This window comes from Bombina bombina, chromosome 4, assembly GCF_027579735.1.
Source record: "Bombina bombina isolate aBomBom1 chromosome 4, aBomBom1.pri, whole genome shotgun sequence".
NCBI classification, from domain to species: domain Eukaryota; kingdom Metazoa; phylum Chordata; class Amphibia; order Anura; family Bombinatoridae; genus Bombina; species Bombina bombina.
In genome coordinates, this window is record NC_069502.1 from 955,279,676 (window position 1) to 955,305,010 (window position 25,335).

Sequence of the window (25,335 nt, forward strand, 5' to 3'; positions counted from 1 at the left end):
CCTCAAATTGGAATAAGTCCAAGCCATTTAAGAAACCAGAGCCAGCCCCCAAGTCCTCATGAAGGTGCGGCCCTCATTCCAGCTCAGCTGGTAGGGGCAGATTAAGATTTTTCAAGGATGTATGGATAAATTCTGTCCAAAATCAATGGATTCTGCGTATTGTCTCTCAGGGGTACCGAATAGGATTCAGAGTAAGACCTCCTGTGAACAGATATTTTCTCTCACGCATCCCAGCAAATCCAGTAATCAGGCTTTCCTGAAGTGTGTTTCAGACCTGGAGTTTTCAGTGGTAATCATGCCAGTTCTGTTTCAGGAACAGAGTTTGGGGTTTTATTCAAATCTATTAACCCCTTAATGACCACAATGTACCCTGTATGTCACTGGTCATTAAGGGTTTTTTCAGGACATAATAGCACAAGTCTAGCAAGAAGACGCTATTAATACCCTCCCTCCAGCAGGCTTTGTGGAATAGAGCAGTCTCAACGCTGGTGGCAAGACCGTGCTATAAAACAATCAAGTCCCAAAAAAAGGCCAGCAACATACAGGGTACGTCGCTGGTCCTTAAGGGGTTAATTGTCCCAAAGAAAGAAAATTAATTCAGACTATAAGGACTATTCTGCCTTGCGACAGCTCCAAGAATCTTTTCAAAGCTTCTCAGTGCCCTACTCTCTCTAATCAGCGAGCGGGTTATTGTGGTGTTTCCTTATTTGGACGATATCTTGGTACTAGCTCAGTCTTTAGTGCTTAGTCATAGAGGTTAATTATTTAATACTATATTACAGGCTCCTAAATCTATTTCTAGAAATATTTATTATTGAGTTTGGAAGATTTATATTTCTTGGTGTTCTTCTCATAAATTCTCTTGGCATTCTTTCAGAATTCCTAGAATTTTACAGTTTCTTCAGGATGGTTTGGATAAGGGTTTGTCTGCAAGATCCTTGAAGGAACAAAGCTCTGCTCTTTCTGTTTTATTTCACAGAAAGATTGCTAAACTTCCTGATATTCACTGTTTTGTGCAGGCTTTGGTTCATATCAAGCCTGTCATTAAATCAATCTCAAGTAAAAAACCAGTAACGAAGCCTAAGCTTCAGGATAGAGAGAGTGCGCTAATAAGCTAAAAGTATACACACCATATAAAGATTGATGTTCGAATTTAATGAACACATGAAACAAAATACACAAAAATATACAAACACTGGATATAGGGACGTCTCCCTGTAGAGTAAATGAAACTCAGATAAAAGTCCTGATTAAAAATGCAGGTAAAAACCTATATATGCTAAGCAAATATTTGCAGATAACAATTGATAATTTATGATATCATGGAGATGTTAAAGTGTATGGCATAACACTGATATTATAAAATATAACTTAAAAACAAGAGGATTGAATAAAATGACAAGCACCAAGTTCATATGTATAGTCACAGTGCAGGTAGCCGTATGCAAATGAGCATCAGTATTGTAACACTTGTAAGAAATAACGGCTTGGATTCGTATGTTAAAAGCTTGTACCACAAACAGATACAATGTACTGTACCGTGAGTTCAGAGGGTGTTCAGAGGGTGTTACCGAGGAAAGGAAAATCCTTCGGTCAAAACTCGGACCGCGGCTGCAGTAACTGCCGTTCCTGGGGATAGAAGTGTGCAAACCTCTGCACATGTGAGTCTGCGTCTGACGTCAGACTTTTCATCCGCTCTTCTCAAGTTGTTATTCGCTGCTCCAGCAGCGTGAAAGAAAAACAGCTGATTGCTGTGTCCTGATGGAAACTCGCTGTAAAGGCAGACTTGTCTGCTATAGATGTACTTGTTGATCCAGTAGAATGGTGGGGCACAAGTTCTCCCTCACCTCAGGAATATAAAGATGCTGTTAACCCGGGTTAAAGTTGCAGTACAAACTGCACTGGAATGTCCGTTTGTGTTTCAAAGTCACAGTGTCACAAATGCAAGCGACACGTTTCGCCCTCCCTTGGGCTTTATCAAGATGCATGTGACAGGTAACTGAGAGCCTTTTAAGTGATCCATTCACTTGTGATTGGTTAGTAGATTCAATTGTAAAGGTAACACCCTCCAGGTAGTTAAGGTGGTATCTGTTTTTCTTTTACCTTTAAAATCCTTCTTCTTTAGTTGCTAGGGTAACACCCTCCAGGTAGTTAAGGTGGTATATGCTTACTTGAGTCATTACAGACTCTTTAGCTTTGTGCCTGTCTGACACCAAAATATATAGAAACATTTTCATAAAATATATAAAAGAACCATCTGTGCAATACGTAATCAAAATCAGTTGTGTCATAACAATAAAGCCATACTAAGTATATTGGAATTGCTCACTATAGATATAACTCTAAGCCAAATATTAGTTAAAAATTGATATTGAGTATCTACCTTGAGTGGACATATATATTATAGGGGGATATTTGCAGCTAATTGTGTAGAAACATCATAAAAATAAATACATAATATCTTAAAGGTAAGTGAATGAATGAATAAATAACAATGTATTGACAATTACAAGGCTAAAAGTGAACCTATCAGAAAAATTATTACGCTTATAGTGGAAACGGATTAAAATTCTAATTGTATAAAGTGCGTGTGCATGTGAGTGTAAAGTGCTATTGGACAATTCTATTCAAATAAAAATGGGGAGAGGTCCAGTTCTGAGTTAAGGCCCTTTGGGAATAAAGTGTCATATTTGTAAATCAATTCAGCTTCTTGTATTAAAAGTGTTTTCTCCTTGTTACCTCCTCTCCAGTGTCCTTTAACTTTTTTAATCCCCCAATAATTAAGTGCTTTAGTGTCCCCGTAGTGTTTTTCTTTAAAATGTTTATAAAGTGAAGTGTCATCCCTACCCTTTTCTATACATAATAAATGTTCCCTAATCCTATCCTTTAGGGATCTAGTGGTTTCACCAAAATAAAAAAGATTACACGAACATTTTAATGCATAAATAATATTTTTATGATTGCACCTGATTAAATCTTTAATTTGAAAATTAGTTTCTGAACTATTTATTTTTAAAGCCTTCAGTTTGGAGCTGTGTTTGCAGGCCTTACATGTATAACAGGGAAAAAAACCTACTGGTATTTTACCCCCCAAGTCTTTTTGTATTGAGTTGTTATTCCTTTTCAGTTCACTGGGAGCTAGCTGCATTTTAAAATTGTTCGCTCTTCTAAAAATAAAGGTTGGTTTATCTGCCAATTGTTTCCCAATTATATTGTCTTCCTTTAAAAGGGGCCAGTGTTTCTTTATTATCTTTTTGATTATATTATGGTCTACACTGTAATCCGTAATAAAGGGAACATTAATTAGATCATTCTCTTCTCTTTTTTTAGTCTTATACTCTAAAAGTTCATTTCTGTTGGTTAAACGTGCTTTAGAAATTGCGTTTTCAATTTTAGCTTTCTCATATCCCCTATCCTCAAATTTTTTTGCTATTAGAATGACTTGGTTCTCAAAGTCTTCTATTCTTGAGCAATTTCTTTTAATACGTAGTGTTTGTCCGTAAGGGATGTTATCCTTCCAGGTTTTCAAGCGGCAACTATCTGCATGAATCAGATAGTATTATTACTCTACAGGGAGACGTCCCTATATCCAGTGTTTGTATATTTTTGTGTATTTTGTTTCATGTGTTCATTAAATTCGAACGTCAATCTTTATATGGTGTGTATACTTTTAGCTTATTAGCGCACTCTCTCTATCCTGAAGCTTAGGCTTCGTTACTGTTTTTTTACTTGTGTCTGATACAAACAGAGATTGTATCTTTAGAGTAGTGTTTAGTAATACTATCCTCTAGCGCGCACTAATCTTCCCATTTTTAACTTTCTTCATTTATCTCTGACCTTTAGTGTGCTGCTTTGGACACCATATTCCACTTTACACCAATAAACATTATTGTATACCCATGAATAGCACTATGGAGGACTTATTTGATTTTAGGGATAAAATCTACTTGGAATTAAGTAGTGATAGTAAGTCTACTACACACAGTAACCATTCTATTCCCAATTTATCAGATTTGATGAACGAACTCGAATTAGCTATGATAAAAGAGCTAAAACAAAAAATGGAGCTAGTATTTCTAAATAGGTACACGAGTAAGGGTATTATCCCTAGAGTTTTACAGTTCAGTAAGAACTGCACCTTTACACTAAGTGAAGAACTACAGGCAGAATGGACTGATACACTCAAAACAGCCTCTAGGGGGCTTATAGAAATCCTAAAAAAATCCCGTAAAGAAACATTATTAACTATAGAAACTAATATTTCTGACCTGAAAGAAAAACTAAAGGGTTTGAAGGAAGAAACAGAATTTAAAGAAAAACAAAAAGTGATAATCAACAAATTAGATAATTTGAATAAAGATCTATTGAGATCAAAATGGGGTAAAATGGAAAGGGATATCAAGGACAATACTGATAGAAGCACAGAAACACATAAAGAGATAGACCAGCAAGAATCTACAAAACCTCACAATAGAAATAACAAAAAAGAAAACACTTCCAGAAATTATAACCAACAATACGATTCTCAATATGCTAGTCTTAACAATAGCCATCCTAATTACAATTACAATCAGGAGAACACTAATAATTATTATAGACGTAATTACAATAATAATTATAGAAATCCAAATTATTGGAATTCTGAACATTACCGACAACAAAATCAGGGATATCGAAATAGTTTTGAATATCAAAATCGTAATAACGGATATCGGACTAATAATCATGGCTATCATTACAATAATTCTAATCGCAATTATGATTACCAGAGGAGCAATCATAACCACGATAAGAATGATTGGGAATATCCCAGACACAGAGGTTTCTATAAATCAAGAGATATGAGACAAAATAATAGGGAATTTATAACACCCACACAAAATAGGTTTCTCCCCCTGAGAGAGGATTTGACAAATACAGAAAAAATAAGATCAGATGTCAAATCGCCTTTTTTAGGCCACAGCCCTCTAAGAGAGGGCTTCTCAAAAAATTTACAAAAAAAAGAAGCAGAACAGATACAAAGAAGAAAAAGAAACTTAGAGGAAGAAGAGGGGGAGGAAGGTCTAAACGACCCAAAAAGATTGAGGTAGATAATAGTAACAAGAAGAGTGGGATTTTCAATTTAAGTAAAATCAATCTGACAAAAGAACAGGAGAAATTACTTAACTTAGGTCTTTCTTATGCACCTACTACTAGGATGAGCAAGTTCAACACTCACATACATATCAAGAAGTTTGTCAGAAATCTAACCTTGAAGCGTTTTTTCATGAAAAGTCCATTAGAGAAACAGAGCACCATTCCCAATAAAGTATTGGATAAATTCCAACATACAGATTTAAAACCTAAATCGCGATTTTATCCAGCTTCTTCAAAGGGTAACTATCTTGATACCTTTGAGAAAATAGTACTAAACGATATCAAAAAATGTGAGTTACCTCATATTAGGAAACAAAATATCAATAAGAAAGAAAGAGAGATACTGACAAAAATGCAGAAAGACTTAGAAGTGACCATAAAGCTGGCGGATAAGGGTGGGGGGGTCGTAATAATGGATACAGACAAATATATGCTTGAGGCATATAGGTTGTTAAATGATAAGAAAACATATGAAGTACTACTAATGAATCCTACAGATAAATATATTAAAATACTAAATAAAATTCTTACCGAAGGAAAATCTGAAGGACTTCTCAATGAACGTGAATTCAACTATTTAACACCTAAACATTCCAAAATCCCTATCTTTTATTTCCTTCCAAAAGTGCACAAATGTCTCATAAATCCACCAGGGAGGCCCATCATATCTGGGATTAACTCAATCTCTGCCAATCTATCTCAATATATAGACCGATTCCTGCAACCTTATGTAACTAATTTAAATTCACATTTGAAAGACTCAACCCAATTACTGAATATCTTAAATTCGATAAAATGGGAGGATGGAATGATAATCGCAACATGCGATGTATCATCACTGTACACTGTGATTGATCACCAACAGGGAATAGCAGCAGTTAAAAAATTTTTATATGGTGATACCAATATGGAAGTCAAACAGAGTGATTTCATATTAAAAAGTATTCAATATATATTAGAGCATAATTTTTTCTCTTTTGACAGTAAATTCTACAGACAGATAGAGGGCACAGCCATGGGCACGAGGTTCGCACCGAGTTATGCTAATTTATTTATGGGGTTCTCTGAAGAAGAATTCTTCAATAATGACCCTCTCGGTGCGAGCCTCGTGCTCTACAAGCGCTATATAGATGATTTGTTTTTAATCTGGAAAGGCCCTGAGAATGAACTAATTAAACTTTCTCTTGTTAAGTGTATTCAGTCCACGGGTCATCCATTACTTATGGGATATATTCCCTTCCCAACAGGAAGTTGCAAGAGGATCACCCAAGCAGAGCTGCTATATAGCTCCTCCCCTCACATGTCATATCCAGTCATTCTCTTGCAACTCAACTAGATAGGACGTTGTGAGAGGTCTGTGGTGTTTTTTATACTTAGTTTATTTCTTCAATCAAAAGTTTGTTATTTTAAATGGCACCGGAGCGTGCTGTTTGTTCTCAGGCAGTATTTGGAAGAAGAATCTGCCTGCGTTTTCTATGATCTTAGCAGAAGTAACTAAGATCCACTGGCTGTTCTCGCATATTCTGAGCAGTGGGGTAACTTTCAGAAAGGGAATAGCGTGTGGGGAATCCTGCAAACAAGGTATGTGCAGTAAATTATTTTTCTAAGGAATGGAATTGACTAAGAAAATACTGCTGATACCGATGTAATGTAAGTACAGCCTTAAATGCAGTAGCGACTGGTATCAGGCTGATGAATGTATGTACAATAAGTAATTTTCTAAGGAATGGAATTGACTAAGAAAATACTGTTAATACTGAGGTAATGTATGAGCCTTAACTGCAGTAGAAGCGACTGGTAGCAGGCTTATTAATAACACTACCTAACTTTTAAAGTGCATGTTTAAAACGTTTACTGGCATGTTATTCGTTTTTTTGTGAGGTACTTTGGTGATAAATCTTTTGGGGCATGATTTTCCACATGGCTGTCATTTATTTCTATATAGAAACGATTATCTGAGGTTTCCCACTGTTGTAATATGAGTGGGAGGGGCCTATTTTAGCGCTTTTTTGCGCAGTAAAAATTCAGTTACAGTCTTCCTGCTTCTTCCTCCTTGATCCAGGACGTCTCTAGAGAGCTCAGGGGTCTTCAAAATTCATTTTGAGGGAGGTAATCAGTCACAGCAGACCTGTGACAGTGTGTTTGACTGTGATAAAAACGTTAATTGTTAAATTGATTATCCGTTTTTGGGTATTAAGGGGTTAATCATCCATTTGCTAGTGGGTGCAATGCTTTGCTAACTTAATACATTTACTGTGAAAATTTGGTTGCTATAACTGATTCGGTTCATTGTTATTTCAACTGTGACGATTTTTTGTGCTTCTTAAAGGAGCAGTAGCATTTTTTATATTGCTTGTAAACTTATTTGAAAGGATTTTCCAAGCTTGCTAGTCTCATTGCTAGTCTGTTTAAACATGTCTGACACAGATGAATCTGTTTGTTCACTATGTTTGAAGGCCAATGTGGAGCCCCACAGAAATATGTGTACTAAATGTATTGATGTCACTTTGAATAAAAGTCAAATTTTATCTGTAAAGAAATTATCACCAGACAACGAGGGGGAAGTTATGCCGACTAACTCTCCTCACGTGTCAGTACCTTCGCCTCCCGCTCAGGAGGCGCGTGATATTGTGGCGCCAAGTACATCAGAGAGGCCCATACAAATCACTTTGCAAGATATGGCTGCTGTTATGACAGAGGTATTGTCTAAATTGCCTGAATTAAGAGGCAAGCGCGATAGCTCTGGGTTAAGGACAGAGCGCACTGATGATGTGAGAGCCATGTCCGATACTGCGTCACAATTTGCAAAACATGAGGACGGAGAGCTTCATTCTGTGGGTGACGGATCTGATCCAGGGAGACCGGATTCAGAGATTTCTAATTTTAAATTTAAGCTTGAGAACCTCCGTGTATTGCTAGGGGAGGTATTAGCGTCTCTGAATGATTGTAACACGGTTGCAATTCCAGAGAAAATATGTAGGTTGGATAGATACTTTGCGGTACCGGTGTGTACTGACGTTTTTCCTATACCTAAAAGGCTTACAGAAATTATTAGCAAGGAGTGGGATAGACCCGGTGTGCCCTTTTCCCCTCCTCCGATATTAAGAAAAATGTTTCCAATAGACGCCACCACACGAGATTTATGGCAGACGGTCCCTAAGGTGGAGGGAGCAGTTTCTACTTTAGCTAAACGTACCACTATCCCGGTAGAGGATAGTTGTGCTTTTTCGGATCCAATGGATAAAAAATTAGAAGGTTACCTAAAGAAAATGTTTGTTCAACAAGGCCATTCGCACAGCTCCATTGGATGAGATTATGACCAAGCTTAAAGCACTTAAGCTAGCTAATGCATTTGTTTCTGATGCCGTTGTACATTTAACCAAACTAATGGCTAAGAACTCCGGATTCGCCATCCAGGCGCGCAGAGCGCTATGGCTTAAATCCTGGTCAGCTGACGTGACTTCTAAATCTAAATTGCTTAATATTCCTTTCAAAGGGCAGACCTTATTCGGGCCCGGCTTGAAAGAAATTATTGCTGACATTACTGGAGGTAAGGGTCATACTCTTCCTCAGGACAGGGCCAAATCAAAGGCCAAACAGTCTAATTTTCGTGCCTTTCGTAACTTCAAGGCAGGAGCAGCATCAACTTCCTCCGCTCCAAAACAGGAAGGACCTGTTGCTCGTTACAGACAGGGCTGGAAAGCTAACCAGCCCTGGAACAAGGGCAAGCAGGCCAGAAAGCCTACTTCTGCCCCTAAGACAGCATGAATTGAGGGCCCCCGATCCGGAAACGGATCTAGTGGGGGGCAGGCTATCTCTCTTCGCCCAGGCTTGGGCAAGAGATGTCCAGGATCCCTGGGCGTTGGAGATCATATCTCAGGGATATCTTCTGGACTTCAAAGCTTCTCCTCCACAAGGGAGATTTCATCTTTCAAGGTTATCAGCAAACCAAATAAAGAAAGAGGCATTTCTACGCTGTGTGCAAGACCTCTTAGTAATGGGGGTGATCCACCCAGTTCCGCGGACGGAACAAGGGCAAGGGTTTTACTCAAATCTGTTTGTGGTTCCCAAGAAAGAGGGAACCTTCAGACCAATCTTGGACCTAAAAATCTTAAACAAATTCCTAAGAGTTCCATCATTCAAAATGGAAACTATTCGAACCATCCTACCCATGATCCAAGAGGGTCAATACATGACCACAGTAGATTTAAAGGATGCCTACCTTCATATACCTATTCACAAAGATCATTATTGGTACCTAAGATTTACCTTTCTAAACAGGCATTACCAGTTTGTAGCTCTTCCCTTCGGGTTAGCTACGGCCACGAGAATTTTTACAAAGGTTCTGGGCTCACTCCTAGCGGTGCTAAGGCCGCGAGGCATAGCGGTGGCGCCGTACCTAGACGACATCCTGACACAAGCGTCAAGTTTTCAAATTGCCAAGTCTCATACAGAGATAGTTCTGGCATTTCTGAGGTCGCATGGGTGGAAGGTGAACGTGGAAAAGAGTTCTCTATCACCACTCACAAGAGTCTCCTTCCTAGGGACTCTGATAGATTCTGTAGAAATGAAAATTTACCTGACGGAGGCCAGGTTATCAAAACTCTTAAATGCTTGCCGTGTCCTTCATTCCATTCCACGCCCGTCAGTAGCTCAGTGCATGGAAGTAATCGGCTTAATGGTAGCGGTAATGGACATAGTACCATTTGCGCGCCTGCATCTCAGACCCCTGCAATTATGCATGCTAAGTCAGTGGAATGGGGATTACTCAGATTTGTCCCCTCTACTAGATCTGGATCAAGAGACCAGAGATTCTCTTCTCTGGTGGCTTTCTCGGGTCCACCTGTCCAAGGGGATGATCTTTCGCAGGCCAGATTGGACAATTGTAACAACAGATGCCAGCCTTCTAGGTTGGGGTGCAGTCTGGAGCTCCCTGAGGGCTCAGGGATTATGGACTCAGGAGGAGAACATCACGACTGTGGCTTACATCAACCATCAAGGGGGAACCAGGAGTTCCCTAGTGATGTTGGAAGTCTCAAAGATAATTCGCTGGGCAGAGTCTCACTCTTGCCACCTGTCAGCGATCTACATCGCCAGACTTTTCATCCGGGGGAGTGGGAACTTCATCCGGAGGTCTTCGCTCAACTGATTCATCGTTGGGGCAAACCAGATCTGGATCTCATGGCGTCTCGCCAGAACGCCAAGCTTCCTTGTTACGGATCCAGGTCCAGGGACCCGGGAGCGGCGCTGATAGATGCTCTGACAGCCCCTTGGGTCTTCAACATGGCTTATGTGTTTCTACCATTTCCGATGCTACCTCGACTGATTGCCAAGATCAAACAGGAGAGAGCATCGGTGATTCTGATAGCGACTGCGTGGCCACGCAGGACCTGGTATGCAGACCTAGTGGACATGTCGTCCTGTCCACCATGGTCTCTACCTCTGAGGCAGGACCTTCTAATACAAGGTCCTTTCAAACATCCAAATCTAATTTCTCTGAGGCTGACTGCATGGAGATTGAACGCTTGATCCTATCAAAGCGTGGCTTCTCGGAGTCAGTTATTGATACCTTAATACAGGCACGGAAGCCTGTTACCAGAAAAATTTACCATAAGATATGGCGTAAATATTTATATTGGTGCGAATCCAAGGGTTACTCATGGAGTAAGGTTAGGATTCCTAGGATATTGTCCTTTCTACAAGAGGGTTTAGAAAAGGGCTTATCTGCTAGTTCGTTAAAGGGACAGATTTCTGCTCTGTCTATTCTCTTACACAAACGTCTGGCAGAAGTTCCAGACGTCCAGGCTTTTTGTCAGGCTTTGGCTAGGATTAAGCCTGTGTTTAAGACGGTTGCTCCTCCGTGGAGCTTAAACTTGGTTCTTAAAGTTCTTCAAGGGGTTCCGTTTGAACCCCTTCATTCCATTGATATTAAGCTTTTATCTTGGAAAGTTCTGTTTTTGATGGCTATTTCCTCGGCTCGAAGAGTCTCTGAGTTATCGGCCTTACATTGTGATTCTCCTTATCTGATTTTCCATTCAGACAAGGTAGTTCTGCGTACTAAACCTGGGTTTTTACCTAAGGTAGTTTCTAACAGGAATATCAATCAGGAGATTGTTGTTCCATCATTATGTCCTAATCCTTCTTCAAAGAAGGAACGACTTTTACATAATCTGGACGTAGTCCGTGCCCTGAAGTTCTATTTACAGGCAACTAAAGATTTTCGTCAAACTTCTTCCCTGTTTGTCGTGTACTCTGGTCAGAGGAGAGGTCAAAAAGCTTCGGCAACCTCTCTATCCTTCTGGCTTCGTAGCATAATACGTTTAGCCTATGAGACTGCTGGACAGCAGCCCCCTGAAAGAATTACAGCTCATTCCACTAGAGCTGTGGCTTCCACCTGGGCCTTTAAGAATGAGGCCTCTGTTGAACAGATTTGCAAGGCTGCAACTTGGTCTTCGCTTCACACTTTTTCAAAATTTTACAAATTTGACACTTTTGCTTCTTCGGAGGCTGTTTTTGGGAGAAAGGTTCTACAGGCAGTGGTTCCTTCCGTTTACGTTCCTGCCTTGTCCCTCCCATCATCCGTGTACTTTGGCTTTGGTATTGGTATCCCATAAGTAATGGATGACCCGTGGACTGAATACACTTAACAAGAGAAAACATAATTTATGCTTACCTGATAAATTTATTTCTCTTGTAGTGTATTCAGTCCACGACCCGCCCTGTCTTTTTAAGGCAGATCTAAATTTTAATTAAAACTCCAGTCACCACTGCACCCTATGGTTTCTCCTTTCTTGTCTTGTTTCGGTCGAATGACTGGATATGACATGTGAGGGGAGGAGCTATATAGCAGCTCTGCTTGGGTGATCCTCTTGCAACTTCCTGTTTGGAAGGGAATATATCCCATAAGTAATGGATGACCCGTGGACTGAATACACTACAAGAGAAATAAATTTATCAGGTAAGCATAAATTATGTTTTTTGAGAGGATGAATTCCAATAACTATGGTTTCAAATTCATAAGCCACTATAGTCAAACTAAGGTTAACTTCCTTGACCTGGAAATTATGGCAATTAAAGACAAATTAGAAACTAAGACCCGTTTTAAACCAGTCGATTGTAATAATTTGATTCATGCAGATAGTTGCCACTTGAAAACCTGGAAGGATAACATCCCTTACGGACAAACACTACGTATTAAAAGAAATTGCTCAAGAATAGAAGACTTTGAGAACCAAGTCATTCTAATAGCAAAAAAATTTGAGGATAGGGGATATGAGAAAGCTAAAATTGAAAACGCAATTTCTAAAGCACGTTTAACCAACAGAAATGAACTTTTAGAGTATAAGACTAAAAAAAGAGAAGAGAATGATCTAATTAATGTTCCCTTTATTACGGATTATAGTGTAGACCATAATATAATCAAAAAGATAATAAAGAAACACTGGCCCCTTTTAAAGGAAGACAATATAATTGGGAAACAATTGGCAGATAAACCAACCTTTATTTTTAGAAGAGTGAACAATTTTAAAATGCAGCTAGCTCCCAGTGAACTGAAAAGGAATAACAACTCAATACAAAAAGACTTGGGGGGTAAAATACCAGTAGGTTTTTTTCCCTGTTATACATGTAAGGCCTGCAAACACAGCTCCAAATTGAAGGCTTTAAAAATAAATAGTTCAGAAACTAATTTTCAAATTAAAGATTTAATCAGGTGCAATCATAAAAATATTATTTATGCATTAAAATGTTTGTGTAAACTTTTTTTATTTTGGTGAAACCACTAGATCCCTAAAGGATAGGATTAGGGAACATTTATTATGTATAGAAAAGGGTAGGGATGACACTTCACTTTATAAACATTTTAAAGAAAAACACTACGGGGACACTAAAGCACTTAATTATTGGGGGATTAAAAAAGTTAAAGGACACTGGAGAGGAGGTAACAAGGGAAAACACTTTTAATACAAGAAGCTGAACTGATTTACAAATATGACACTTTATTCCCAAAGGGCCTTAACTCAAAACTGGACCTCTCCCCATTTTTATTTGAATAGAATTGTCCAATAGCACTTTACACTCACATGCACACGCACTTTATACAATTAGAATTTTAATCCGTTTCCACTATAAGCGTAATAATTGTTCTGATAGGTTCACTTTTAGCCTTGTAATTGTCAATACATTGTTATTTATTCATTCATTCACTTACTTTTAAGATATTATGTATTTATTTTTATGATGTTTCTACACAATTAGCTGCAAATATCCCCCTATAATATATATGTCCACTCAAGGTAGATACTCAATATTTGTAATCAATTTTTAACTAATTTTTGGCTTAGAGTTATATCTATAGTGAGCAATTCCAATATACTTAGTATGGCTTTATTGTTATGACACAACTGATATTGATTACGTATTTTATATATTTTATGAAAATGTTTCTATATATTTTGGTGTCAGACAGGCACAAAGCTAAAGAGTCTGTAATGACTCAAGTAAGCATATACCACCTTAACTACCTGGAGGGTGTTACCCTAGCAACTAAAGAAGAAGGATTTTAAAGGTAAAAGAAAAACAGATACCACCTTAACTACCTGGAGGGTGTTACCTTTACAATTGAATCTACTAACCAATCACAAGCGAATGGATCACTTAAAAGGCTCTCAGTTACCTGTCACATGCATCTTGATAAAGCCCAAGGGAGGGCGAAACGCGTCGCTTGCATTTGTGACACACTGACTTTGAAACACAAACGGACATTCCAGTGCAGTTTGTACTGCAACTTTAACCCGGGTTAACAGCATCTTTATATATCCTGAGGTGAGGGAGAACGTGTGCCCCACCATTCTACTGGATCAACAAGTACATCTATAGCAGACAAGTCTGCCTTTACAGCGAGTTTCCATCAGGACACAGCAATCAGCTGTTTTTCTTTCACGCTGCTGGAGCAGTGAATAACAACTTGAGAAGAGCGGATGAAAAGTCTGTGACGTCAGACGCCGACTCACATGTGCAGAGGTTTGCACACTTCTATCCCCAGGAACGGCAGTTACTGCAGCCGCGGTCCGAGTTTTGACCGAAGGATTTTCCTTTCCTCGGTAACACCCTCTGAACACCCTCTGAACTCACGGTACAGTACATTGTATCTGTTTGTGGTACAAGCTTTTAACATACGAATCCAAGCCGTTATTTCTTACAAGTGTTACAATACTGATGCTCATTTGCATACGGCTACCTGCACTGTGACTATACATATGAACTTGGTGCTTGTCATTTTATTCAATCCTCTTGTTTTTAAGTTATATTTTATAATATCAGTTTTATGCCATACACTTAAACATCTCCATTATATCATAAATTATCAATTGTTATCTGCAAATATTTGCTTAGCATATATAGGTTTTTACCTGCATTTTTAATCAGGACTTTTATCTGAGTTTCATTTACTCTACAGGGAGACGTCCCTATATCCAGTGTTTGTATATTTTTGTGTATTTTGTTTCATGTGTTCATTAAATTCGAACATCAATCTTTATATGGTGTGTATACTTTTAGCTTATTAGCGCACTCTCTCTATCCTGAAGCTTAGGCTTCGTTACTGTTTTTTTACTTGTGTCTGATACAAACAGAGATTGTATCTTTAGAGTAGTGTTTAGTAATACTATCCTCTAGCGCGCACTAATCTTCCCATTTTTAACCTAATTAAATCAATCTCTCCTCCTTGGAGTTAATTTGGTTTTGAAGGCTTTACAGGCTCCTCCTTTTGAGCCTATGCATTCTTTGGACATTAAACTACTTTCTTGGAAAGTCTTGTTCCTTTTGGCCATCTCTTCTGCTAGAAGAGTTTCTGAATTATCTGCTCTTCCTTGTGAATCTCCTTTGCTGATTTTTCATCAGGATAAGGCGGTTTTGCAGACTTCATTTAAATTATTACCTAAGGTTGTGAATTCTAACAACATTTAATAGAGAAATTGTTGTTCCTTCATTGTGTCCTAATCCCAAGAATTCTTTGGAGAGATCCTTACATTCTTTGGATGTGGTGAGAGCTTTGAAATATTATGTTGAAGCTACTAAGGATTTCAGGAAGACTTTTAGTCTATTTGTTATCTTTTTTTATGGTTCTAGGAAAGGTCAGAAGGCTTCTGCTGTTTCCTTGGCTTCATGGTTAAAGCTTTTGATTCATCAAGCTTATTTGGAGTCGGGTCAAGCCCCGCCTCAGAGAATTACAGCTCATTCTACTAGATCAGGCTCCACTTCATGGGCTTTTAAGAATGAAGCTTCAGTTGATCAGATTTGCAAAGCAGCAACTTGGTCTTCTTTGCATACATTTACTAAATTCTACCGTTTTGATGTATTTGCTTCTTCGGAAGCAGTTTTTGGTAGAAAAGTTCTTCAGGCAGCTGTTTCAGTTTGATTCTTCTGCTTTTGATTTAAGTTTTTTCTTTTCATTTTTGAGAATAAACTTATATTTTGGGTTGTGGATTAATTTTTTTCAGCGGAATTGGCTGTTTTTATTTGTTTTCCCTCCCTCTCTAGTGACTCTTGCGTGGAGTTCCACATCTTGGGTATTGCTATCCCATACGTCACTAGCTCATGGACTCTTGCCAATTACATGAAAGAAAACATAATTTATGTAAGAACTTACCTGATAAATTCATTTCTTTCATATTGGCAAGAGTCCATGAGGCCCACCCTTTTTATGGTGGTTATGATTTTTTTTGTATAAAGCACAATTATTACCATATTCCTTTGTTGATGCTTTTTACTCCTTTCTTTATCACCCCACTACTTGGCTATTCATTAAACTGAATTGTGGGTGCGGTGAGGGGTGTATTTATAGGCATTTTGAGGTTTGGGAAACTTTGCCTCTCCTGGTAGGATTGTATATCCCATTCGTCACTAGCTCATGGACTCTTGCCAATATGAAAGAAATGAATTTATCGGGTAAGTTCTTACATAAATTATGTTTTTACATGTTTTCATCTACTTAACGGCAAAGGGTTTCAATGCACTCATATATTTGTCTATTTATGTGTACATATGTATGTATGTATGTGTTTATATGTGTACATAATTTATATATATATATATATATATATATATATATGTGTGTGTATATATATATATATGTGTGTGTGTGTGTGTGTATGTATGTATGTATATATATATATATATATATATATATATATATATATATATATATATACACACACACATATACAAAACACTGAAAGGGGATTGCCCTCTCAGACTGGACTGGGTACTCATCCTATGACCCTGCAACATGCACAGCCCTGGGTGCTCAATAGCACTCACAGGTGGCTATACCGCTCCTAGAGTCCCAGGCAGTCAACCCCAGACAAGTCTGGGTGCAAGGCCCATAGGGAAAATTACAAAAACAAATTAATACAACACGCAGAGGAAGTCTAGCTCTCACTTGCAAGCTCTCAGCTAAAATTAAAAGCAAAACTGGAAGAGTTAGTTACCGCATCTGGCTAAATTTATTTATATGTTTGTTTAATAAACCAGTTTAGGTTATTAATTGGGCTTTTAAGTCTTTTCTATAAATTTTATAATACTTTTAGAGCTACATTTTATTGTGAGTAATGCTATTTGTACCCAGAAATGTATTATCTGGCATTTATAAGCTTTGCTGGCACTGTAAAAAGAGTAAAAATATGTCCCCATATGGTGGCCAGTATGTCACCTAGAAGGCAATGAGTTGTTTGTCATGTTACAGGTAAAGCGGATGCTTGTCTGCTGTGTACATATGTTCTCTACATTAGCATAGTTTACTTAAAGGGACAGGAAACCCACATTTTGTCTTTCATAATTCAGATAGAGCATACAATTTTAAAGAAAACTTTCCAATTTACTTCTATTATCTAATTTGCTTCATTATTAAGGTATCCTTTGTTGAAAATCATAGCTAGGTGCAGCCACCAATCAGCAAATAGCACCCAGGTGCTAAACCTACCTAACTATAGCCTAGATTTAAAGTTTGGCGTTAGCCGTCAAAAGCAGCGTTAAGGGGTCCTAACGCTGCTTTTTAATGCCCGCTGGTATTTAGAGTCAGACAGGAAAGGGTCTACCGCTCACTTTCTTTCCGCGACTCGAGGCTACCGCAGATCCCCTTACGTCAATTGCGTATCCTATCTTTTCTATGGGATTTGCCTAACGCCGGTATTACGAGTCTTGGAAGAAGTGAGCGGTAGACCCTGTACTGACAAGACTCCTACAGCCAAAAAAAGTCAGTAGTTAAGAGCTTTATGGGCTAACGCGGGAACATAAAGCTCTTAACTACTGTGCTATAAAGTATACTAACACCCATAAACTACCTATGAACCCCTAAACCGAGGCCCCCCCCACATCGCAAACCCTATAATAAAATTTTTTAACCCCTAATCTGCCGCTCCGTACACCGCCGCCACCTACATTATACCTATGAACCCCCTAATCTGCTGTCCCTAACATCGCCGACACCTATATTATATTTATTAACCCCTAATCTGCCCCCCAATGTCGCCGCCGCCGCCACCTACCTACACTTATTAACCCCTAATCTGCCGACCGGACATCGCCGCCACTATAATAAATGTATTAACCCCTAAACCGCCACACTCCCGCCTCGCAAACACTAGAATACATTTTATTAACCCCTAATCTGCCCTCCCTAACATCGCCGCCACCTACCTACAATTATTAACCCATAATCTGCCGCCCCAAGGTCGCCGCTACTATAATAAAGTTATTAACCCCTAAACCTAACCCTAAATAAATACAGGTAGCCCTCAGTTTACGCCGGGGTTAGGTTCCAGAAGGAATGGTTGTAAATTGAAACCGTTGTAAATTGAAACCCAGTTTATAATGTAAGTCAGTGGGAAGTGATGGAGTTAGGTTCCAGGCCCCTCTCAAAATTGTCATAAGTAACACCTAATACATTATTTTTAAAGCTTTGAAATGAAGACTTTAAATGCTAAACAGCATTACAGCATTATATACCTAATAAAATAATCACACAACACAATATATAATTAAACCAAGTTAAATGAACAAAAACATTTGCTAAACAGCATTATAAACCTAATAAAATAATCACACAACAGACTTCACTTGCATTTTTCTGCAAACAGTTCTTTCTATGCATTCCAATCTGGACTGATTTATAGACAGGAAGATCTTGTTCCTTTGAAATCTGCTCGATAGCTCAGGTCTGGTTAAACTGATTAATTTCAGCTTGATTGGCTTTGCTGCAACACAAGCGGACAGCTCCACTTACTGGCTATTTTAATAAATGCACTGCTTCTCAATGCTTTTCAATAGCAGTCACATGACTGGAAAAAAAGGTTGTTATTCTGAAACGGTGTAAATTGAACCGTTGTAAAACGAGGGCCACCTGTATAAATCATAAAATAGCTACAATGTAATTATTAGTTATATTGTAGCTATCTTAGGGTTTATTTTAAGTATTTCGTTTTAAATAGGAATAATTTATTTAATTATAGTAAGTTTATTTCGTTTAATTTAAATTATATTTAACTTAGGGGGTGTTAGGGTTAGAGTTAGGTTTAGGGGTTAATAACTTTATTATAGTAGCGGCGACGTTGGGGGTGGCAGTTTAGGGGTTAATAATTGTAGGTAGGTGGCGGCGATGTTAGGGAGAGCAGATTAGGGGTTAATAAAATTTATTCTAGTGTTTGCGAGGCGGGAGTGTGGCGGTTTAGGGGTTAATACATTTATTATAGTGGCAGCGATGTCCGGTTGGCAGATTAGGGGTTAATAAGTGTAGGTAGGTGGCGGCGACGTTGGGGGGGGGGGGGCAGATTAGGGGTTAATACATATAATATAGGTGTCGGTGATGTTAGGGACAGCAGATTAGGGGCTCATATGTATAATGTAGGTGGCGGCGGTGTCCGGAGTGGCAGATTAGGGGTTAATAGTATAATACAGGTGGTGAAGATGTCGGGGATGGCAGATTAGGGGTTAATAAGTGTAAGATTAGGGGTGTTTAGACTCAGGGTTCGTGTTAGGTGTAGACTTAGAGAGTGTTTCCCTATAGGAAACAATGGGGCTGCGTTAGGAGCTGAACACTGCTTTTTTGCCGGTGTTAGGTGTTTTTTTTTCAGCCGAAACTGCCCCATTGTTTCCTATGGGGATATCGTGCACAAGCACGTTTTTCCAGCTTACCGCTACCCTAAGCAACGCTGGTATTGAGGGTTGAAGTGGCGCTAAATTATGCTCAACGCTCACTTTTCTGAGGCTAACGCAGCCATTCAAACAACTCGTAATACCAGCGTTGTCTTAAGTGTTCGCTGGAAAAAAAACAGAATTTATGCTTACCTGATAAATTACTTTCTCCAACGGTGTGTCCGGTCCACGGTGTGATCCATTACTTGTGGGATATTCTCCTCCCCCACAGGGAAAGGCAAGGAGAGCAAGAGCTGTCCATATAGTCCCTCCCAGGCTCCGCCCCCCCAGTCATTCGACCGACGGTTAGGAGAAAAAAAGGAGAAACTATAGTGTGCCGTGGTGACTGTAGTGTATAGAGAAAGAAATTCTTCAAACCTGATTAAAAAAACAGGGCGGGCCGTGGACCGGACACATCGTTGGAGAAAGTAATTTATCAGGTAAGCATGAATTCTGTTTTCTCCAACATTGGTGTGTCCGGTCCACGGTGTGATCCATTACTTGTGGGAACCAATACCAAAGCTTTAGGACACGGATGAAGGGAGGGAGCAAATTAGGTTACCTAAACAGAAGGCACCACGGCTTGCAAAACCTTTCTCCCAAAAATAGCCTCCGAAGAAGCAAAAGTATCAAATTTGTAGAATTTGGACAAAGTGTGCAGAGAAGACCAGGTCGCTGCCTTACATATCTGATCAACAGAAGCCTCGTTCTTGAAGGCCCATGTGGAAGCCACAGCCCTAGTAGAGTGAGCTGTGATTCGTTCAGGAGGCTGCCGTCCGGCAGTCTCGTAAGCCAATCGTATAATGCTTTTCAGCCAAAAGAAAAGAGAGGTAGCAGTAGCTTTTTTGACCTCTCTTCTTGCCAGAATAAACTACAAACAGAGAAGACGTTTGTCTAAAATCCTTTGTTGCTTATAAATAGAACTTTAAAGCACGGACTACATCTAAATTGTGTAACAAGCGTTCCTTCTTTGAAACTGGATTCGGACACAAAGAAGGCACAACTATTTCCTGGTTAATATTCTTGTTGGAAACAACCTTTGGAAGGAAACCAGGTTTAGTACGCAAAACAACCTTATCTGAATGGAACACCAGATAGGGCGGATTACACTGCAGAACAGATAATTCAGAAACTCTTCTAGCAGAAGAATAGCAACCAAAAACAGAACTTTCCAAGATAACAACTTGATATCTATGGAATGTAAGGGTTCAAACGGAACCCCTTGAAGAACTGAAAGAACCAAATTTAGACTCCAGGGAGGAGTCAAGGGTCTGTAAACAGGCTTGATCCTGACCAAAGCCTGAACAAAAGCTTGAACATCTGGCACAGCTGCCAGTCGTTTGTGTAACAAGACAGATAAAGCAGAAATCTGTCCTTTTAGAGAACTCGCTGATAATCCCTTATCCAAACCTTCTTGGAGAAAGGAAAGGATCCTAGGAATTTTAATCTTACTCCATCAGAATCCCTTGGATTCACACCAACAGATATATCTTTTCCATATTTTATGGTAATCTTTCTAGTCACAGGTTTTCTGGCTTGTACCAGAGTATCTATCACAGAATCCGAAAACCCACGCTTAGACAAAATCAAGCGTTCAATTTCCAAGCAGTCAGCTGGAGAGAAACTAGATTTGGATGTTCGAATGGACCTTGTACTAGAAGATCCTGTCTCAAAGGTAGCTTCCATGGTGGAGCCGATGACATATTCACCAGGTCTGCATACCAAGTCCTGCGTGGCCACGCAGGAGCTATCAAAATCACCGAGGCCTTCTCCTGTTTGATCCTGGCTACCAGCCTGGGAATGAGAAGGAACGGTGGAAACGCATAAGCTAGGTTGAAAGTCCAAGGCGCCACTAATGCATCCACTAGAGTCGCCTTGGGATCCCTGGATCTGGACCCGTAGCAAGGAACCTTGAAGTTCTGATGAGACGCCATCAGATCCATGTCTGAAATGCCCCATAATTGGGTCAACTGGGCAAACACCTCCGGGTGGAGTTCCCACTCCCCCGGATGAAAGGTCTGATGACTCAGATAATCCGCCTCCCAGTTTTCCACTCCTGGGATGTGGATCGCAGACAGGTGGTAGGAGTGATCCTCCGCCCATTTGATGATCTTGGTCACCTCTCTCATCGCCAGGGAACTCCTTGTTCCCCCCTGATGGTTGAAGTAAGCAACAGTCGTCATGTTGTCTGATTGGAATCTTATGAATCTGGCCTTTGCTAGTTGAGGCCAAGCCCGGAGAGCATTGAATATCGCTCTCAGTTCCAGGATGTTTATCGGGAGAAGAGACTCTTCCCGAGACCATAGACCCTGAGCTTTCAGGGAATCCCAGACCGCGCCCCAGCCTAATAGACTGGCGTTGGTCGTGACAATGACCCACTCTGGTCTGCGGAAGCTCATTCCCTGGGACAGGTGATCCTGAGTCAGCCACCAACGGAGTGAGTCTCTGGTCTTCTGATCTACTTGAATCACTGGAGACAAGTCTGTATAGTCCCCATTCCACTGTTTGAGCATGCACAGTTGTAATGGTCTTAGATGAATTCGCGCAAAAGGAACTATGTCCATTGCTGCAACCATCAACCCTACTACTTCCATGCACTGAGCTATGGAAGGCCGTAGAACAGAGTGAAGAACTTGACAAGCGTTTAGAAGCTTTGACTCTCTGACATCTGTCAGGAAAATCTTTATTTCTAAAGAATCTATTATTGTTCCCAAGAAAGGGACTCTTGTTGACGGAGACGGGGAACTTTTTTCTATGTTCACCTACCACCCGTGAGATCTGAGAAAGGCTAGAACAATGTCTGTGTGAGCCTTTGTCTTTGAAAGAGAAGACGCTTGAATTAGGATGTCGTCCAAGTAAGGTGCCACTGCAATGCCCCTGGGTCTTAGAACCGCTAGAAGGGACCCGAGCACCTTTGTGAAAATCCTTGGAGCAGTGGCTAGTCCGAATGGGAGAGCCACAATAGGTAATGTTTGTCCAGAAAGGCGAACCTTAGGAACTGATGATGATCTTTGTGGATAGGAATATGCAGATACGCATCCTTTAGATCCACGGCAGTCATAAATTGACCCTCCTGGATTGTAGGTAAAATCGTTCGAATAGTTTCCATTTTGAACGATGTCACTCTGAGAAATTTGTTTAGAATTTTTAAATCCAGAATTGGTCTGAAAGTTCCCTCTTTTTTTGGGAACTACAAACAGATTTGAGTAAAACCCCTGACCTTTTTCCACAGTTGGAACTGGGAGTATCACTCCCATCTTTAACAGGTCTTCTGCACAATGTAAGAATGCCTGTCTCTTTACTTGGTTTGAAGATAAGTGAGACATGTGGAACCTTCCCCTTGGGGGTAGTTCCTTGAATTCTAGAAGATAACCCTGAGAGACAATTTCTAGTGCCCAGGAATCCTGAACATCTCTTGCCCAAGCCTGAGCAAAGAGAGAGAGTCTGCCCCCTACTAGATCCGGTTCCGGATCGGGGGCTACCTCTTCATGCTGTCTTGGTAGCAGCAGCAGGTTTCTTGGCCTGTTTACCCTTGTTCCAGCCTTGCATTGATTTCCAAGCTGGTTTAGTCTGGGAAGCGTTACCCTCTTGTCTAGAGGCTGCCGAGTTGGAAGCCGGTCCGTTCCTGAAATTGCGAAAGGAACGAAAATTGGACTTATTCTTTGCCTTGAAAGGTTTATCTTGTGGGAGGGCATGGCCCTTTCCCCCAGTGATGACTGAAATAATCTCTTTCAATTCTGGCCCAAAAGGGGTCATACCTTTGAAAGGGGTATTAAGCAATTTTGTCTTGGAAGATACATCCGCCGACCAAGACTTTAGCCAGAGCGCTCTGCGCGCCACAATTGTAAACCCTGAATTTTTTGCCGCTAACCTCGCTAACTGCAAAGCGGCGTCTAAAATAAAGGAATTAGCTAACTTAAGTGCGTAAATTCTGTCCATGACTTCCTCATACGGAGTCTCCCTACTGAGCGACTTTTCCAGTTCCTCGAACCAGAACCACGCCGCTGTAGTGACAGGAATAATGCACGAAATAGGTTGAAGGAGGTAACCTTGCTGTACAAAAATCTTTTTAAGCAAACCCTCCAATTTTTTATCCATAGGATCTTTGAAAGCACAATTGTCCTCAATAGGAATGGTCGTGCGCTTGGCTAGAGTAGAAAACTCCCCCTCGACCTTAGGAACTGTTTGCCATGTGTCCTTCCTGGGGTCGACCATAGGGAACAATTTCTTAAATATAGGAGGAGGGACAAAAAGGTATGCCTGGCTTCTCCCACTCCTTATTCACTATGTCCGCCACCCGTTTAGGTATCGGAAAAGCATCAGGGTGCACCGGGACCTCAAGGAACTGTCCATCTTGCACAATTTTTCTGGGTTGACCAGATTGTCACAATCATCCAGAGTAGATAGCACCTCCTTAAGTAATGCGCGGAGATGCTCTAATTTAAATTTAAATGTCACAACATCAGGTTCTGCCTGCTGAGAAATTCTTCCTGTATCAGAAATTTCCCCATCTGACAAACCCTCCCTCACTGCCACTTCAGATTGGTGTGAGGGTATGACAGAAAAATTATCATCAGCGCCCTCCTGCTCTACAGTGTTTAAAACAGAGCAATCGCGCTTTCTCTGAAATGCTGGCATTTTGGATAAAATATTAGCTATGGAGTTATCCATTACTGCCGTCAATTACTGCATAGTAACAAGCATTGGCGCGCTAGAAGTACTAGGGGTCGCCTGCGCGGGCATAACTGGTATAGACACAGAAGGAGATGATGTAGAACTATGTCTACTTCCTTCATCTGAGGAATCATCCTGGGCAACTTTACAATTTGTGACAGTTCTGTCCTTACTTTGTTTGGACGCAATGGCACAATTATCACACTATATTTGAAGGGGGAACCCCATTGGCTACCATACATACAGAACATGATCTATCTGAAGGTACAGACATGTTAAACAGGCTTAAACTGGTTAATAAAGCACAAAAACCGTTTTAAAACAAAACCGTTACTGTCTCTTTAAATGTTAAACAGGGCACACTTTATTACTGAATATGTGAAAAACTATGAAGGAATTATCCAATCTTTACCAAATTTTCACCACAGTGTCTTAATACATTCAAAGTATTGCACCCCAATTTTCAAGCTGTTAACCCTTAAAATGTGGAAACCGGAGCCGTTTTTAATTTTAACCCCCTTACAGTCCCAGCCACAGCCTTTTCTGCAACTTCACCAATCCCAGGGGGGTATATGATACCAAATGAAGCCTTCTAGGAACGTTTTTAGTGGATTCCAGACCCTCACACATGCAGCTGCATGTACTGAACTCAAAATTAATTGCACAGTAATGGCGCGAAAATGAGGCTCTGCCTACTACAGAGAAAGGCCCTTCCTGACTGGGAAGGTGTCTTAACAAGTGCCTGGTGTTAAAAACGTTCCCCAATGTTATAAAAGTGTGAAATACAACTTCAAACTGCATATAATACTTAAATAAAGCAATCGATTTAGCCCCTAAAAGTGTCTACCAGTTTATAGCCCATAATAAGCCCTTTATTCTGTTTGAGACTAAGAAAATGGCTTACCGATCCCCATGAGGGGAAAATGACAGCCTTCCAGCATTACACAGTCTTGTTAGAAATATGGCTAGTCATACCTTAAGCAGAAAGTCTGCTAACTGTTTCCCCCAACTGAAGTTACTTCATCTCAACAGTCCTATGTGGAAACAGCAAAGGATTTTAGTTACTGTCTGCTAAAATCATAATCCTCTCACAAACAGAAATCTTCATCTCTTTCTGTTTCAGAGTAAATAGTACATACCAGCACTATTTTAAAATAACAAACTCTTGATAGAAGAATAAAAAACTACAACTAAACACCACAAACTCCTCACCATCCCCGAGGAGATGCTACTTGTTCAGAGCGGCAAGGAGAATGACTGGGGGGGCGGAGCCTGGGAGGGACTATATGGACAGCTCTTGCTGTGTGCTCTCCTTGCCTTTCCCTGTGGGGGAGG

The 25,335-nt window shown here is 40.0% G+C and overlaps 1 protein-coding gene across 2 annotated transcripts in view; it reads left to right on the top strand.

Annotated features, from left to right (window-relative positions):
- The window catches only part of ABHD12 (abhydrolase domain containing 12, lysophospholipase), a 531,420-nt gene that overhangs the window by 452,174 nt on the left and 53,911 nt on the right, over positions 1–25,335 (top strand). The gene's annotated exons all lie outside the window — the stretch shown is intronic.